The sequence below is a fragment of the Triturus cristatus genome, chromosome 9 (genome assembly GCF_964204655.1).
Source record: "Triturus cristatus chromosome 9, aTriCri1.1, whole genome shotgun sequence".
NCBI lineage: Eukaryota > Metazoa > Chordata > Amphibia > Caudata > Salamandridae > Triturus > Triturus cristatus.
In genome coordinates, this window is record NC_140592.1 from 345,824,352 (window position 1) to 345,840,421 (window position 16,070).

The 16,070-nt window shown below is 45.4% G+C and overlaps 2 protein-coding genes across 3 annotated transcripts in view; one reads left to right on the plus strand and one right to left on the minus strand.

The window, feature by feature from the left end:
• FANCD2OS (FANCD2 opposite strand) overlaps positions 1–13,328 on the minus strand; it is a 29,793-nt gene extending 16,465 nt beyond the window's left edge. The window contains exon 1 of one of the 2 annotated variants that reach the window (XM_085627759.1): positions 12,990–13,328. The gene's annotated coding sequence lies outside the window, so the exon portion shown is untranslated. The remainder of the gene's footprint in view (positions 1–12,989) is intronic. The other variant, XM_085627758.1, reaches the window with a different exon arrangement.
• A 739-nt stretch (positions 13,329–14,067) lies between these two features.
• The window catches only part of EMC3 (ER membrane protein complex subunit 3), a 263,643-nt gene continuing 261,640 nt past the window's right edge, over positions 14,068–16,070 (plus strand). Inside the window, exon 1 of the mRNA XM_085625115.1 lies at positions 14,068–14,219. The gene's annotated coding sequence lies outside the window, so the exon portion shown is untranslated. The remainder of the gene's footprint in view (positions 14,220–16,070) is intronic.

The window sequence follows — 16,070 nt, forward strand, 5'->3', positions numbered from 1 at the left end:
CCACCTCCCACAGAAGACCTCCCCACCCCAGCATGGATGCCTCCGTCACCATCCTCAGTTCTAGGGGAGGCAGACAGAAGGGTCTTCCACTGGTCCAATTTCTGTTGAGCAGCCACCACTGCAGATCTCTTGCAGTCTCTTTCGAATCCTGAATCTGACAGGTTTCCTTTGTGCTGGACCCACTGAGACTTCAGAGTTCACTACAGAACCTACCTATGCCACCTGGCGTAGTCAACAAGCAGGATGCAGGAGATTACCATTCAAAGAAGCCTCAGACCCACTCTCACCAAGACAAAGGACCCCCAATCTCCAAAGATGGGGAGCTTCTGAGGTTGAAAGGGAGCAAGACAAACTGAACATGCTCCAGCCCTACCTTGACCCACAGGTAACGTCTATAGAACTACACAACCTGTACATGAAAATACGTGTCCTGCAGGTCCAAGGCCACCATCGAGTCACCCAAATCCAAGACAGACAGAACCTGGGTCAGCATGAGCATTTTGAATCAGTCCTTCCACAGTAAGGCATTCAGAGTGCAACAATCTGAAATAGGTCAGAGCCTCTATCCTTCTTCAACACAATAAAATAGCAGGAGTATCAACCCGTCCATATTTCAGAGGCTGGCTCCCTCTCGATAGCCTCTTTAGACAGTACAGCTTGCACCTCTCACAGTAAAGTGGACAGGTGCTCCTCTGAAAGCTGTGGTAGGTCAGATGATGACGGAGAAAGCTGTGGTAGGTCAGCTAGGTAAAGAAGGGCACAGCCCTGCTGTACAATTTGATGGACCCATCTTTCAGATGTGATGGATTGCCACCCTGGAAGAAAGCTTTGGATCTTGCCTCCCACAGGATGGAAGAGCACTGCGAATGACAAACAAAAGCGACTTGACTGCTGATGCCACAGAAGAGCGGAACTGGTAGATTGGTGCCCTTGGGGACATATGAATTGCATACCTGATTGTTGGCTACGAAAGGATTGAGGCGACTGCTGTGGTGGACGTTGAGCCAGTAGCTACCAGTATGCCAACCCCCTTGAATAGCTTCTAAAAGGCCAAAGCAGGTTGGGAAACTGTCAGGGGTTGAGAAGCCTAAATAACACACCATTGCTCTGCTCTCCTGAAAATGTTCTATGGCAAAGTCAGCTTTCTTGCCAAACAAGTGGGGCACATCGCAAGGCATATCCATAACAAATGCCTGCATGGCGGAAGCACCAAACGGGTGCAGACTACTCACAATCCAAGTATTTTGTAGCAGCTAGACCAGCACAAATTACATATTTGGCCTCATGCTGACCATCTTGAATGGTCTGAGCTAGGGAGGCCCTAAATTCTTTGAGAAACGATGGCAAGATCTCGCTAGCCATGTCCCAAAGAGTGTGGTAAATCAGCGACAGTAGCCAAACCAGGGTGACTAACCTCAAGGCTAGGAAACTGATTAGAATATTGTATTTGTTTCCTGACCTCAATACCCTTTCAACTCCCTGGCTGAGGGGCAGAGCTCGGGCTGTCCTAAACATATTTGAGGTTCAGCTTGCTGGTAGAAGCCTGGACCACCAGACTCTATGGAGTAGGATGCTGTGTCAAGAAATCAGAGTTGCCGGGCACCGGTCTGTGGCGTCTGGCCAACTGCAGCATGTTCACTGGTTGGCAAGAGCAACGCCTAATATAGGGGCCATATTACAGAAAGTGCCCTTTTTGTGGTGCTTTCAGTGTACCGGATAAAGGTGGTGCGCTGTCAGTGGGCCCCATGAGGGCAGCCCAATCAAGGGATAAAAGGGGATCCCATGCTGCCCCAGACATCCCATTGCAGACGGGGGCAATCATTCACTGCAACTGCCTGCAGAGGGATCTCTAATCCCTTTTGAAAATGCAAGCAGGTTGCCGCCTGCACAGTTAAAAACAGAGCGGCTTTAAAGCAGCCACTCCATATTCCACTTGAATGTGCTGCCCCCAGGGCAGCAGGAGTTTTCGGCTGCCCAGCAGGCAGTGGATTCAACATAATAGAGTTCTTTTTCCAGTTTGCGCACGGCACACTGGTTAGACGGTGCGCCGTGACACAAACAGGGAAAGTGAGTCCTGATCATAATACAGGCCCAGGTGCCCATCACAGTATCAGTTAGGGATTCATTAAATGGCATTGGGGGCTCAGAAGCAAGCCCAGGCTGCAGAACTTCCATAAGGAAGTTAGTTTTATTCTCAACAGAAGGCAACTGTACAACCAGGACCTCAGCAGCACACCGAATTACCTCAACAAAGGAAGTACTCTCTTCTGTTGATGGCCCAAGGGAGAGAACCAACTCTATATCAGAGGAAATATCAAGCCCACTGGCCTCCTGTAGGACCATACATCATGTCATTATCATAATGTGGGGTAAATCATCCTCATCAGCACCATTGTGATCTCTGGGAGGTATACTCAGGTCTGAAACAGAACCAAAAATATGATGAAACCTCTGGTGATGGTTTCTCTATATTGGCAGAATATTGTCAGAATGAGATTGTACTGCGGCTGGGTGCACAGGAGGGGAGTCTGGGAGCGACCCGAGTAAGGATCGAGGCTGATTAGGCTCAGGTCAGACATCAGAGTTGACACCAGATCCTCCACTGGTGCATTGCTATCGGTGTCGATGAAAGAGGGTCCAGCACAGGTCTAGTAGCTAGAGTGGAAGTCGATATCAGAGTGAGTTCAGAGCATATAGGTCCTAGAGGCTCAGACAGCACTGAGGACAGATGATCCAGGTGCTAACTTGATGGAGGGTCCCTCTGGATCCTTTAAGCCTAATGTCCTACTAGACAGAGCCGGAAGAGTGTCAAAAATATGCAGCATGGTCTCATTAAAGGCCTAAGCTTTCTGCATAGTCACCATTTACTCAAGGAATTTAGAGGGCATTAGGAGCAATTGCAAAATCGGCTCCTCGAGCTGATTGTTTGGCAGCCAGACCAATTGCCACCATGACCCCCTCGCGTTACCATTCAATAGACAGTGGCGGGCTGGGGTGGAATCTCGCTTCACCTTCTGATGTTTCTTTTTTCGACTTAGACTTACCAATGATTTTGACTGACAAGAACATCACTGTATCAAACTCGAAATAGGGAGAGGTTCCATACTCTTGACTTGGAGCAGAACTTATGTGAGGTCCGTTACTTCTTTCAATGCTTGTCGATGTACAGGTTCACTTCGCGATGCGGGCTCATCGTCGGGTGCATGAGTGCACATTCAGCGCATGACTAAGAGTCATGCCCCAAGCCCAGACAGTTTCTGAAAGTCACGACATAGCTTGAACCCTGTCGTTTAAGGTGGGGATATTGTTGCCTTGCACACTGGGTTTGACTTTGGAAAATTGTTCAAAACACATGAAAAAGAGAGCAGGACACCAAATCTATATTCAAAGGCATAGAAAGAAAGGAATTGCTGGAGGTGCACAGGGGTGATGCTTATATGTGACTCCGCTTCCAGGGCGGAATGAAGTCAAAGGGGAGCAGCATGGTACCACCTAGCCGTGGGCCGGAACAATGCTGAGAAAATTTCCATATTCAGCACGTGGGTGATATTCTAAAGGTGGGGAAGTTAGAAGTTTCCATCAGAAATATCGTGTACAATAGGGTGGCCGGAGTGTCAATGTCAGGCTGAAGATAGGAGTCCTCATTTCCTACAGGGACATATACACACATAAATGCCACTTCAACTGACATTTTTTCACTGAGAACCATACACGCTTCACAAGTAGTCTACCCCATTTCAACATGGTAACCTGTGTCCATTAGGGTCACTGAGAAAATCACAAACCACAAACTCAAACACTGTAAATAGCACTGATCGACCAAAAGGGTTGTCAACCCAGACACAGTATAAAAGTGGTAAGTGAATAAGGACTCAATGTCTTTACACCTTGTCTTGTGAAGTTATTATTTAGACTGTGTCGACTGTTACCTTGAGTTTCGTCTTGTTATTCCATGTGGTGCTTCATCTCCAGTGACGTTTAAGGTTTTTGTTTTGTTTGCATTTTTATATAGCGCGAATTCGACCCGAAGGTATTGGAGCGCTTTACATGAGCACCAGTTACATTACACAAGGACACATGAATTTTTTGGTAGGCACGGAGAGATTAAGTGATTTGCCCTGAATCACAGGATGTTGAGCCGATGCCAAGACTCGAACCTGACTCCTCAGTTCCAAATTCGGCAGCTTTGGCCAATGTGAATGTCGGGTATGATGTAGAGAATAACCTAGGGTGAACTAGTTTGGGTTGATGTCGAAATGTATCTTTCCGGAGGGGGCAGCGATGGCCAGCATGGAACGGAGGTGGAGGGGGAAGGATGCACAGGGAAGCAGGTATTAAAAAAGAAAAACTTTTACCTTCTCGACGCGTTTCTCCTCCATAGTCCCGTGCTCGGCCTGAAAAAAGCACACCCAGGCTCCCAGTTAGCCAATCACAACGCTGCCTTAGCAGCGTTGTGCTTGGTCTGAGTGCGGTGGTTTGGCACTCAGACACTGACAGGGAGCCTGGACATGTTCTCCATGTAGGCTTTAATGCAGCCTGCATGGAGAATATGCAAAGTGCGAATTACTGTTTGGATGGCCCAAAAGGGCCGGCCAGGCATTGTGCACTTAGGAGGGTGCTACCACTCCTCCCCTGCCCTGGTCTGTGAGCAGAGCAGCCGCGCCTCCCCCGCCCATAACGCAAAGCTGCCAGAAGTAGTACAGAATAAAATGATAATAACATGAGTTATTAATTTATTTTCCCTTTACTTCACTGCTAAAAAGCAGTCTTGCAACTCTCCTCCGCCTTAGCGGAGGAGCCGCCACTGGGAGGGAGTGTTCATTAGAAGCATGTTAATAACTTGTGCATTTCTTTTCTTGCAATCATTTCGGGGATTCCTTTTTGTTGACAAGCTCACGTGACGTATCCTGTATCATCTGTTGAGCTTTTACAATGCAGGTGGTGGTGTCACCCTTGTTAATCTGAACAGCCCTAGCTCAAGATTATTATAGAACAATCGAAGCTGCTGTAAAAGTGGAATTGACACCGGGGCTGAAATACTTACAGTTTACTTGGGTCAAGACAAACACACTTAGGGAAATCAATGACATCACTCTGTTACTTCACTCCCTTTCAGACATCAAAAGGATTGCTTTTCTAAAATGTTCTATTTCAATTAATAAAACTTGTCATGCGCTAAAGTCCACTTCGGCATTTAGGATATCTGTAGCCCTCTCAACAGTTTAATTTATGTTTGTCAACTCTTGCTAAGTAATCAGCGTAGTTGTCACTCTCTTTAGTTTAGGCTGTTAAACGATGGTTGGGACAGAAATGTGTTCTGCATTGTAGACAGCTGTGTTCTCCTGCATGAATGTCCGACCCAATGTATCTGATATCCGACGATTGATTTTTAGGTCTCGCCTGAGCCAGCGCGCATGCGCTGCTCTGCGAGACATTTAGTAAGGGCTTTAAACTTTGGAACACACGCTTGTGAGTGTGCTTTTGTTTTCTTCACCCGCTATTGGCCTTTGCATGCATCTTTCTAAGAAAGACAGCACGCAATTGGCCAAAGGCGGGTGCATGTCCTGCCTTCTCTCTGCCCTGGCCTAGGGTCCGCGGGAGCAAGCGCAGCTTTCCTCACTCGTCATGGCTCATTAAGCACAGCGTGCACTTTCAGCTCCAAACGTGGTCGATTTCACTTTCGCGTACCACGCTTGTTTCATTTATTTATTTAATAGAGCGCCGTAATGCCTTTCTGCACAGAACACCCCTCCCACCTCCCAAACATCAACCAGAGCGATGCCGTGGCTTGTTTCTTTTCTTTGTGAGCCACTCTCACTGCATGCACAATGTATTTTTTTTTTAACGGATCATTGTGCTTTAATGCGCTTTACATTTTAAATGCAGTACAGGGCTGTACAGAGCCCTCATCCACAACCACGTCCACCACCACCACGTCCACCACGTCCACCACCACCACGTCCACCACCACCACATCCACCACCACGTCCACCACCACCACGTCCACCACCACCACGTCCACCACCACCACCACGTCCACCACCGCGTCCACCACCACCACGTCCACCACCGCCATGTCCACCACCATGTCCACCACCACCACGTCCACCACCACGTCCACCACCAAGTCCACCACCAAGTCCACCACCACGTCCACCAAGTCCACCACCACCACGTCCACCACTACGTCCACCATCACCACATTCACCACCACGTCCACCACCACCAACACCTGTGACAGGTAAACTGTCACTGGATGGCAGGGGTAATAGGAGTGTCAACCCCAGCTGTACATGGGACATTTAAGGATGCATTGGGTGTGAGAAGACGGGAATAGGGGCTAGAAGTATTACACCAGACCCAAGATACATTTTGAAGAGGCGCAATGTCACAGGGGCTTCTGTAAAAGCACTCGCAGCATTTCTACCTCACAGCGGCATACCTGCACAAGCCACTCACTCAAAACAAGCATTGGCATAGCCAATAAGTCTTGCCTTTAGGACCTTATAAGTGTTTAGCCATGCAACACTTGATGTTGTTGCACCAAGGATATTGTGCTGGATAACTAAACACTTATAAGGCCCCAAAGGTGAGACCTAGTGGCTATGACAATGCTTGTTAGTCCTGTTGTTACACTAATCCAGCATGTGCTCACTGGTGTGGGCCTGTCCCCGTCAAGAGAACATCCTAGACTTCTCCTGTGCCTTGGAGGTGTGCACCAAGCCTGCCCGTATTTACAGACAGAGGACGTCTGTCCCTGTTATGAGGTTAACACATTTGGTGTTGGTGGTAGCGTACTGTTTTTTTGGAATCAATAGTGTGGTCAGATCTTTTTATCTGAGGTAATGAGTGGAGGCATACTGGCCCACTCGTGTTAAGTTCCGCTTATATGTGCCTACCCAGTTTCTAGCATTAACATTTCCCGTACGAGTATGTTGATGTATGTAATCTGCATTGTGCACAGATGGTATGTGACTCAACCAGAGTAATGCTGGTGAAGGTTGTGGTCCCAGACAGTAGAAATATATTGCTCAAGTTCCTGAAGCTGGAGGGAGGAGACCTCGACAGTGAAATGAGGGCAGTGGAAAGAAGGCACCTGTGCATATTAAATTATGCCTTTTACTTAGCAAAGACCCGCTGATTAGTCTTTCTGAACACTGCCGCATGGTGGATGGTAGGGGTTAGCTGTTGTGCAAGGTGGGTAAACGTTTAGCTGAGATATACCCTTTTGTCTTTCCCAGATTCCTCCTTCAGTTGGGCTGATAGGCTGGTGCAGAGCTCTCTGTTCTGTGTGCTCTATGTTGGCCAGTACCCTGTTGTTAGAAAAGTCACTCTACAGAAAAGGGGTGCCCAGAGAACAGCCTGGACAGGACAATTGCAATCTAAACTGGTTCTACAGTTTAAGGCTGTGTGTACACATGAGTACACATCTCCTGTTTGCTTGTTATGTATAAAAGTGGGGCTTTACCACCTCCCTTGTTGTTCCAGTACAAGCCATTGAAGGGAGTGCTCTGCAGAGTACTCAGGACTGCTGTGCAGCCAAGGTTGGTGTCAGCCTGACAGCCACCCTCTCAGAGCTGAGGGGATATTACCTGAAGTCTGGATCTTTTGCTGCCAGAGTAGTATACCTGTCTTGAAGCACCTAGAACCCTGCCTACTAGAGAGGGAAGGATTTGGCCAAAACTGCAGATTGAGTATGTTTCCACGAGGAGCGAGCTGCCGCACATCCCCATTATATGTGTGGGCCCACAGGGGTCCAAAGTGCCTATGTGCCAGATCTGCAACTCCATGACTATAATTAATGAGGCCCAGTTGGGGCTCTGTTGGTGAATGTTAATCAACCTGTTCGATGCTGCGTCTACCAAGTATTGTGATCGGCCTATGCGTGGCTGCAACTGACAACTATGGTGATCAGTTGGTGCGTGGCTGCGACCGTCCAGAAGAAATCAACAGGCATGTAGCTGTTAGCGGCCAGTGTGATCAACCTGCGCGGGGCTGCAACTGTCTTTTGTACCTGGCCCATGTACGGCTGCAACTACTAAAGTTGTGACCAGTCAAAAGAGATTGCACCTGCTGAGGTGTCACCTAGCCCGATCACGGCCTCAGCATAAACCTGCTGTCTATGGCTGGGGGCCATCTCCGAGACCCAAAAGTCAGAGACAGTCACTGCTGGTTCAATCGGGCTGTATAAAGCTAGGACTGCCATCTCCTCCTCTAATGCCTCGAGGTATGGGCGGCCCCACCGCCTGTGGCGGGAGCACATAAGAGCTGTCCACCAGCACCCCTTGCATGCAAAGAATGTGCAGCACATCCGGAGGCCGGGCACTGAGGGAGACCCTACTAAGACTGTTTCCACTGCTGAATAATAATAACAGTTGTACTGAAACTGAGCGCACATGTATTCGAAGTTGATTAAAAACTGCGTAGTTTAATTCACATCACTACCGCGTAGCCTAAAGTAAAGGGTGGCACTATTGATAAGTATATTATTGCGTTCTAGTGTGTATTAAAGAACTTTCTTTTCTTGTAAAGATACGCACTTGGTTGGATATACCATTCTTGAATTGCTGGGTTTTGAATTCCAAGCTCGAGCATGCCCACACTACCTCCCCAAGAAGCATGACTGCTCACCATTGCTACTACTGAGAGTCAAGTTCAAAAGGGGATGTACTTGGCTCAATTTGAAGGGCCATAACAGGACAGCTGCCGGAACATCAAAGACAAACAACGTCAACCCCCACAGTTGAATCCCCCCCCCCCCCCCCCAAGGGATTTGACAGATATTTTGCAAACTATTAAGGTCTTAAGCATAGAATCTGAGGAAATACTTGATAGGTCAAACAGAAATCTCCAACTGACTGAATAGCCTATTCTGGGATGTTATAGTACAGATCCTCTTGAGTGGGGCTTCCTGTAAGAATCAAAACACACAACTAGTATTTTGATTTGAAACACCAATTAAACAACACAAAACATGTAGCAAGACAAAAAGAAGAATTTGCTGGCTTGTCCTCGTTTTCCATCATAGGTTTTGGAATTTTGAATGAAGACGCGCTAGAATATCACAGTGCAGGAGTAGGATCTCAAAATAGGATAAAGTTAGGAGAAAATATCTTAACATCTCTATCTGTAGGCAGCGGTTTATGTTTTCCTTTTTGAAAAATAACCATGACTGCAGATCTTTTGCAGGCTCCTCCTAATTATGAACATGGTCGTAGAGGTCCCCTTGATGTTGGGTCCACTGGGACTTCAGATCCCATTGCAGAACCCTCACATGCCACATGGTGTGCTCGACCAGCAGGATGCAGGCCATCAGTCTCAGAGTTGAACTCACTGAAATCCAGGACTCATGCTGAAAGATCAGGATCATATCCCACTTTCCGGAACTCTCTTTCCCAGGTACAAGGCACGAAACCGAACCATGTCCAGAATGGTTCAGAAGAAGGGAAGAATCTGAGGAGTCATCAAGTGTGACTTTGGCACGTCAATAGTGAACCCCAAATTTTGCAGGAGGTTTGCCGAAGTCTGTAAGTTGTTGACGACTGCCTGGAGTGAGAACACCTTCAACAGCCAGTTGCCGAGGTGGGAGAAGATTGGCACCCCTGAACTCCAAAGGTGTGCCACCAGCACCATGACTTTTGAAAACACCCGAGGGGTACTGGTGAGACCAAAGGGGAACTATAGCAACACAAAAAGATGAAGGACGGAATGCTGAACATTGTCAAACATTCACCCCCAGTCACAGATCTGTGTTTAATCCATTGTATTTTTGCTCATCATACCACCCCAGTTTGGACCGAGCCATATGCAAATCAATCTTGACCCTGCTCCCCATTGGTACAGTCCAACCTGAACTGCCAGAATCGATGCCAATCTGACCTCGATCGATGATAATTGGTACTAGGCCTTGCACAAGGAAAGTGGCCCCAATATCTCCCCACAGATGGCTCTTTTTTATCCCCCTGGGCCAGACAGATAGGAATCCGCTTCCAACACCATGGTGATACGTAGGGCAGCCTTAGTTCTTGACCTTCAGCCCCCTATGTTGAAGGTTAAAACCAATGTCTGGACGGAGTCCTTTAACCAGGGCAAACATCTTCTGTGCCCCTTCTTCCTTTTAACGAGACAATAATGGATACATTGTTGGGTGCTTGGGCCAAACCTTGCTCTGGTCCCCAGTCAATAGACAAATTGTCAGATGCCATTGCTCTGGCGGTACTTAGAACGGTCCTGTTGCGGCATCTTCTTATGCTTGACTGCAGAATTTTGCCTTGCATTCCCTGATCCTGATGGCCTTCGGGTTCATCAATGCGGAGTCTCCGCTGGCCTTGCAGTCGTGACTCGAGCCTCAGGCCCACAGGCACACACAGACATTTGTTTGAGGCAGTCTGTACTGGGCTTGAAACAGGTCATTTTATGGGTCATATTCCTTGCACTCTGAAGAAAATATGTAAATATCAAGGTAAATGTCTAAGAGAGACGAGCTCATGATCCGCGTCTGGTGACACGGAAAGATTGACTCCGCACATCATTTATGGAATGTAATAGCATCACTGCGGAGCTGCAAGGCACCACTTCCAGCACGCAGCTGTATTGCTGAAAAGTTTCCGGATACAGTCGGACACCTGGGTAATATTCAAAAGGTGAGGAATCTGATGCTAGAAGTAAGAATAGTTAATCTCACCTCACCAATTTATGCACTTTCCCCAATATTTGTGGAACTGGAGTTCGAATAGTAAATCTGACACCCCATCCCCAACAGTGTATGTACTTTCCCCAATATTTGTAGGATTTGGATTACAACGGTAAACATCCCCCTTACAATTTATGCCCTTTCTCCAATATTTGTAGGACTGGTGTTAAACAAGTATATTTGCAGCCCCTTTTGCGGGATTAGTGTTACAATATTAAACCCGACCACCAGCCTCACCAATGTATGCTCTTTCTCCACTGTTTGTGGGATTGGGGTTACACCCTTCATTTTATAAACTTTCACCAGTGTCTGTGGGACTGGATTGAAAATAGTAAAGATTACCTCCTCAATATATGCACTTTCCCCAATGTTTGTGGGACTGAACTTGGAATAGTAAATCTCCCCCCCCCCCCCCAATATGTATGTACGTACTTACTTTCACCAAGTATTTAGTGAACTGGAGCAAAAACAGTAACCCATCCACCGTCCAAGTTATGCACTTTCCCCAGTATTTGTATATCTGAATGAGGATAGTAAAATTGTCCGCTCAGTAAATTTACTTTCAGTTAAGTTATATATTGTGGTGGCACAGCATTCAGAGGGTTAAAATGTTCATTGTAACTATCAGTTTGCTTCACAGAAAGACATGTCTTTATGTCTATATAGGAGTATATGTATTTGCAGATAGCACAAAAAAAAAAAACACAAAACAATACTATAGAAGCACTACATGTGCCTAAAGTAAATGCTAATTATTGCTCTGAATTATTTTATTTTTGTTGTCATACAAAACATGGCTTTTCTTATATTTTTTACCTATTGGTTTTGCTAAACATTGGCAAAGCTAAAAGGTTGTTTATATGTGCTAACACATGCAAACACAGCCATAAACAGCCCTGGGGTGTGGAATTTCTATTGCAGACAACCCGGGCTTATTGTTTGGAGTCAAGGACAACATGTTTTCAAGTTCATTTTGTCCATTGGACAAGTAGGCCGAACTCCCTGCAGCCAAAGCACTTTGGCTGCCAGTTCACAAAACCAAATTATGGATTTGTGAAAGGGGATTGTCTCCACTAAAGCAATATTTGTAGCTATAAGTATAAATGGTTCAAACCTGTATATACAATTCACAGCGGAAAGCTTTTACTGTTATGGAAAACGCTTTAAAGGAATGCTATGAGCTCATCTTGCATTACTGCCACTGTTTCTGATATAGAAATGTATATAAGCAAAATGTAAAATTTTGATGCAGTGTACTTTTCTCCCAGAAAGCTCCCTGATTATGTACAAATACCTGCATAGGCACGAACAAGAGAGTGGTGAGTGTTTGTTTTCAAACTAAAATGAACACAGAAATTGCAAATGATTAAAAAATAGTTTTGCTTAACTGTTGTGCAGCTTTGAATACCAGTTTCTGATACATAATTTATTCAAACTAGAGTGATGCATGCTAATATTTAAGATTAATAATGGAGAAGCAGTGTAAACCCATTATGGGCAACACGACAGTTAATTTTTAGCCAAATCCTAAAGAAAGTCTCAAAAATACTCAGCACGTATTACATTCTATCACTGAAGCAGCTTTACCACTTTCAGGAATTCACAAGAGTTAACAAAAGTAGGTCTTGAGACTATACTTCTATGTAACTTTTGTGAATTCAATTTTCGCATGAGCCAATATATAGGTGTGCATTTGCTCACGCGAAAATCTGACCGATTGCAGATTCATGTTTTCTATAGTCGCCCCCCCCCCCCCCCCCCCCCCCCGGTCAAAAAAACCGGAAAGGTTTTACTTCTACCCTTGTGAAGAGTATATTTGAAACATTTTCCAATGATAGATGAGCTTAGACACCAGATGGGTAATACACTTAGACATTTTAGCTTGTGGGTGATAGAAAGGTGACCAGGCCAGCTTTTCAAAGGACCTTCCACTGCACTGCAACTTGTTGTCGTATTTTTAATAACTTATGATCCGTTTGAGCTAGACATTTTTTTGTTGTTAAACTGCTGATTATGTAGTGGGTGATGCAAAATGTGCCAAATGCTACAAATCAATAATTATACAAAGAACACGGGGGGTGGCAAAATCACATTATTTCGGTGGCTGGCCCTGTTTTGGGTAGGGGTGTCAGTTGACTTCATGTCACCGAGACAGGACTTCCTCAGGCCTGGGATATTCTTCAGTGCATAACTGTTTAAAGATAGCGACCAATCTCAATTGATCTGAACTACAACTCCCATAAAGCACTGATTTACTATATGAAAGCATGGAATAGGAAATTAAGCGTAACCTTACTAGCGTAGACATTGTGAGTCGACAAGGTTTCTTTGCTACTACGGCTCCCAGCTCCCCTCACCTAGAGCACCGCGGCCTCCACCTCCTGTCCCCACCGCCAGATGACTCTGCGACCTGCGGTCCTTGAGGTGCAGGCCAGCGGCTCCTCGGTCCTGAATCTATTTATTTTTGTTCTCATAGCTCCTAGCAACCCTCGGAGCGTGACGCGTCCTTCGCTGCACCTGCGAGCCCAGACTCTGAGCGCCCACATCGAGTCTTTAAAACTCGAAAACAGATGTTCGAGCTCAGGAGACATGACTAGAGGGTGGCGCGTTCAGTATTTCTTGCACAGTGCGTTTTTTAGGTACTCTTTCATTATAATCCTTTAAGTAGCCGCTTTCATTCCGAAACTAAGGCGCTAGGATAGCACCAAGTAGCCGCAAAGGAGGACGCATATTTTAATTGGTTGTTGAACTTGTCAGCTGTTCTCATTGGCTGTGAAACTCATTTCCCCTTTTTTTTTTATTGTCTGGTTCTAGTAAGTATATTTTATATAGCACTTAATACACCTGACGAGGCGTTGCACGTGGCGAAGTACCGTAATGTGTTTTTACTGAAAGATTTTATTTGTAAAAAAAAAAATGTTTTACAGTGACACAGGCCCATCGGCCCCAAGCCTTCTCATCATAGTTCACCGACGCTCAGGCCTGCATCATGCCGGAAACACCAGTACCTCGCTTGAAGGAAGGCCAGGTTAGGTATGCCCACCAACAACCCGGCACAAGTCTAAATCTGTGGCGGGATTCTAATCACCCACGCAGCTCTGTCGCACAATCAAGATGTCCTTGCGCCAGCCCAACTCTACCTTCGTCATCGCCTGCGCCCCTCCTTCCCCCTAGCCTCAGAGAAGCTGTACTGTTCCATCCCACCGAGTTTAAACACACTGCCTCTTCGGACATAAAGGATGGGATGACTGTCTAGAACAGGAAGGAAGTGACTATGAAAGGGCGGGGAAACCAAGAACGGGCCATTTCGATTGGCTGTCACAGAAACCGCTTGTTGACCGTCTCTCCAATTATAATCTATTCTCTATTATAGCCCTTACCCCACCCGTAACCAATGGGACTGGGAGCGAGTTAAAGCGGCTGCCTGGTAGCATCACAGGAGAGGCTGTATGGGTTCTGGCTGATACCGTGGTCACCGGTGGAAGAAACAACCATTCTCCCTCCGGAACTGATAGCTGCAAATAGGGTAGGTGGAGGCAGCTGGGTTAGGATAGTAGTTACGGCGTAAGCGGAACATAGAAAGGGGAAAAGGATAAGAGACATGTACCCTGCTGAGGTATAATAACAGCCATTGCGGTTCTTTTGATGAATGAGACCCGGGGAAAATAAAACGCTTTATTTAATGCGTAGGGGAGGTGAGGTGTTATTGTTTCAGAAACCTCACCAGGTCCTTATTGAGTCGGACCTCAGTGGGAAATGTGTATCCGTCTATCCTCAGCAGATGGTACAGTGACATGACAGTCTTCTGATTAATACACTTATCGTGATTTGTGGGGAATAACCTGCCCAGGCTATAAAGCCTAGAATTTGAAAAAGGGACATGGTGAATGAAAATGTAATTGAAGGTTTGTTTGATCCGGAGCCATCAATAAGATGTCGCACACCCCGTCTACCGTACGAAGGACTGCTCATTAAGAACTTGGTGACATTGCAAGAGGCAGAAGACAGACCACACGGTGGACGGGTAGCACGTTCATGTGAAGAAATGGCAATTTTTATTTTTATTTAAACCTTACAATAGATTACAGAGTCAATAAATTATTTTCCTGACAAGGTCCTCCCTCCCGAAGTCCTTCGAAATTTATCAATGAGTGTTACAAGCAGTGGGAAACAAAATAATGATGGATCAACTTAACAATATTTAAGCAAAAGAAAATCCTGCATGAAAAAGAACTGTGATATCAGTCAGTCAGTCAGTCAGTCATAGTACTTTATTTCGATAAATCAATATCATAAAAAGACAAGGGATAAAATTAAGTACACGCAAACAAAAGAAAATACAATTAATACAAAATAAGAATATATCTCATATGCAATTAATCATTATATACACATAAATAATGCTAAAATAGATACATGCTATAAAATTCAATACTATATATACGTTAAAAAGAGGTCAGTTAGGATAAAATGAGCTATACAAAACATTTACATAGAATCGATATAAAAAATCTTCCCTCAAATGACCACTAGCCTTGAGCAAAATACCATACAACGTTTTTAAAGGCCCAAGTTTGGGGTGATATCTATCACCATCCTTTTCTTGACTCTAATCGCCCCCACTAAAAAATTAGCAACGTGAAAGGTAATCCTCGGGGTCTGTAATAACTGTAAGAATAAGAGAGCGGGCTTGACCTGTATAAACCCAGCCTCTCTAAGGATCGGGAGCAAGTATTTCCTTCTTAAGGCCATAAAATGGTCACAGAACATCAAGAAATGCAAAGTGTTCTCAGGGATGTGGAATTCCTATAGCCCGACGCCCAGGACATATTGTTTGGGGTCAAGGGCAACAAGTTTTAATGTGCATTTTGTCCTTGGGACAAGCAGGCCCAACCCCCTGCAGTACAAACCCTCTGGCTGCCAGTTTGCAGTACCCCATTAAGGATCAGGGAAGGGCACTGCCTGCAGTTAAGTTAATATTTGTGTGCATATGTTAATACTGTTCAAACTTGTATTTATGGTTCATTAATTGAAAGCCTTTATTATTAGGGTGAGCGCTCTCAGTAAATATAAGTTCTGACTGCACTACTGACAGTGGTTCCAGTATAAAAATGTGTACTAACGGTTTCCAAGTTTAGCAATAAAAGGCTATGCATAATGCTCACAGAATGCTCTCTGATTGGATGTAAATTTTTGCAGAAGCTTGAAAGCAAGATTAGTGATTTTTTGCTTCCAATATAAAATGTTACTAAAAAATCAAAGTAGGAAACTTTTTTTTTGCTAAACTACTGTAAAATTTCAGGTACCATTTCTTTGCAGCATCATTTAGTAAAATGTGTTGATGCATGCTAGTATTTCCCCAAAATATTCATATTAG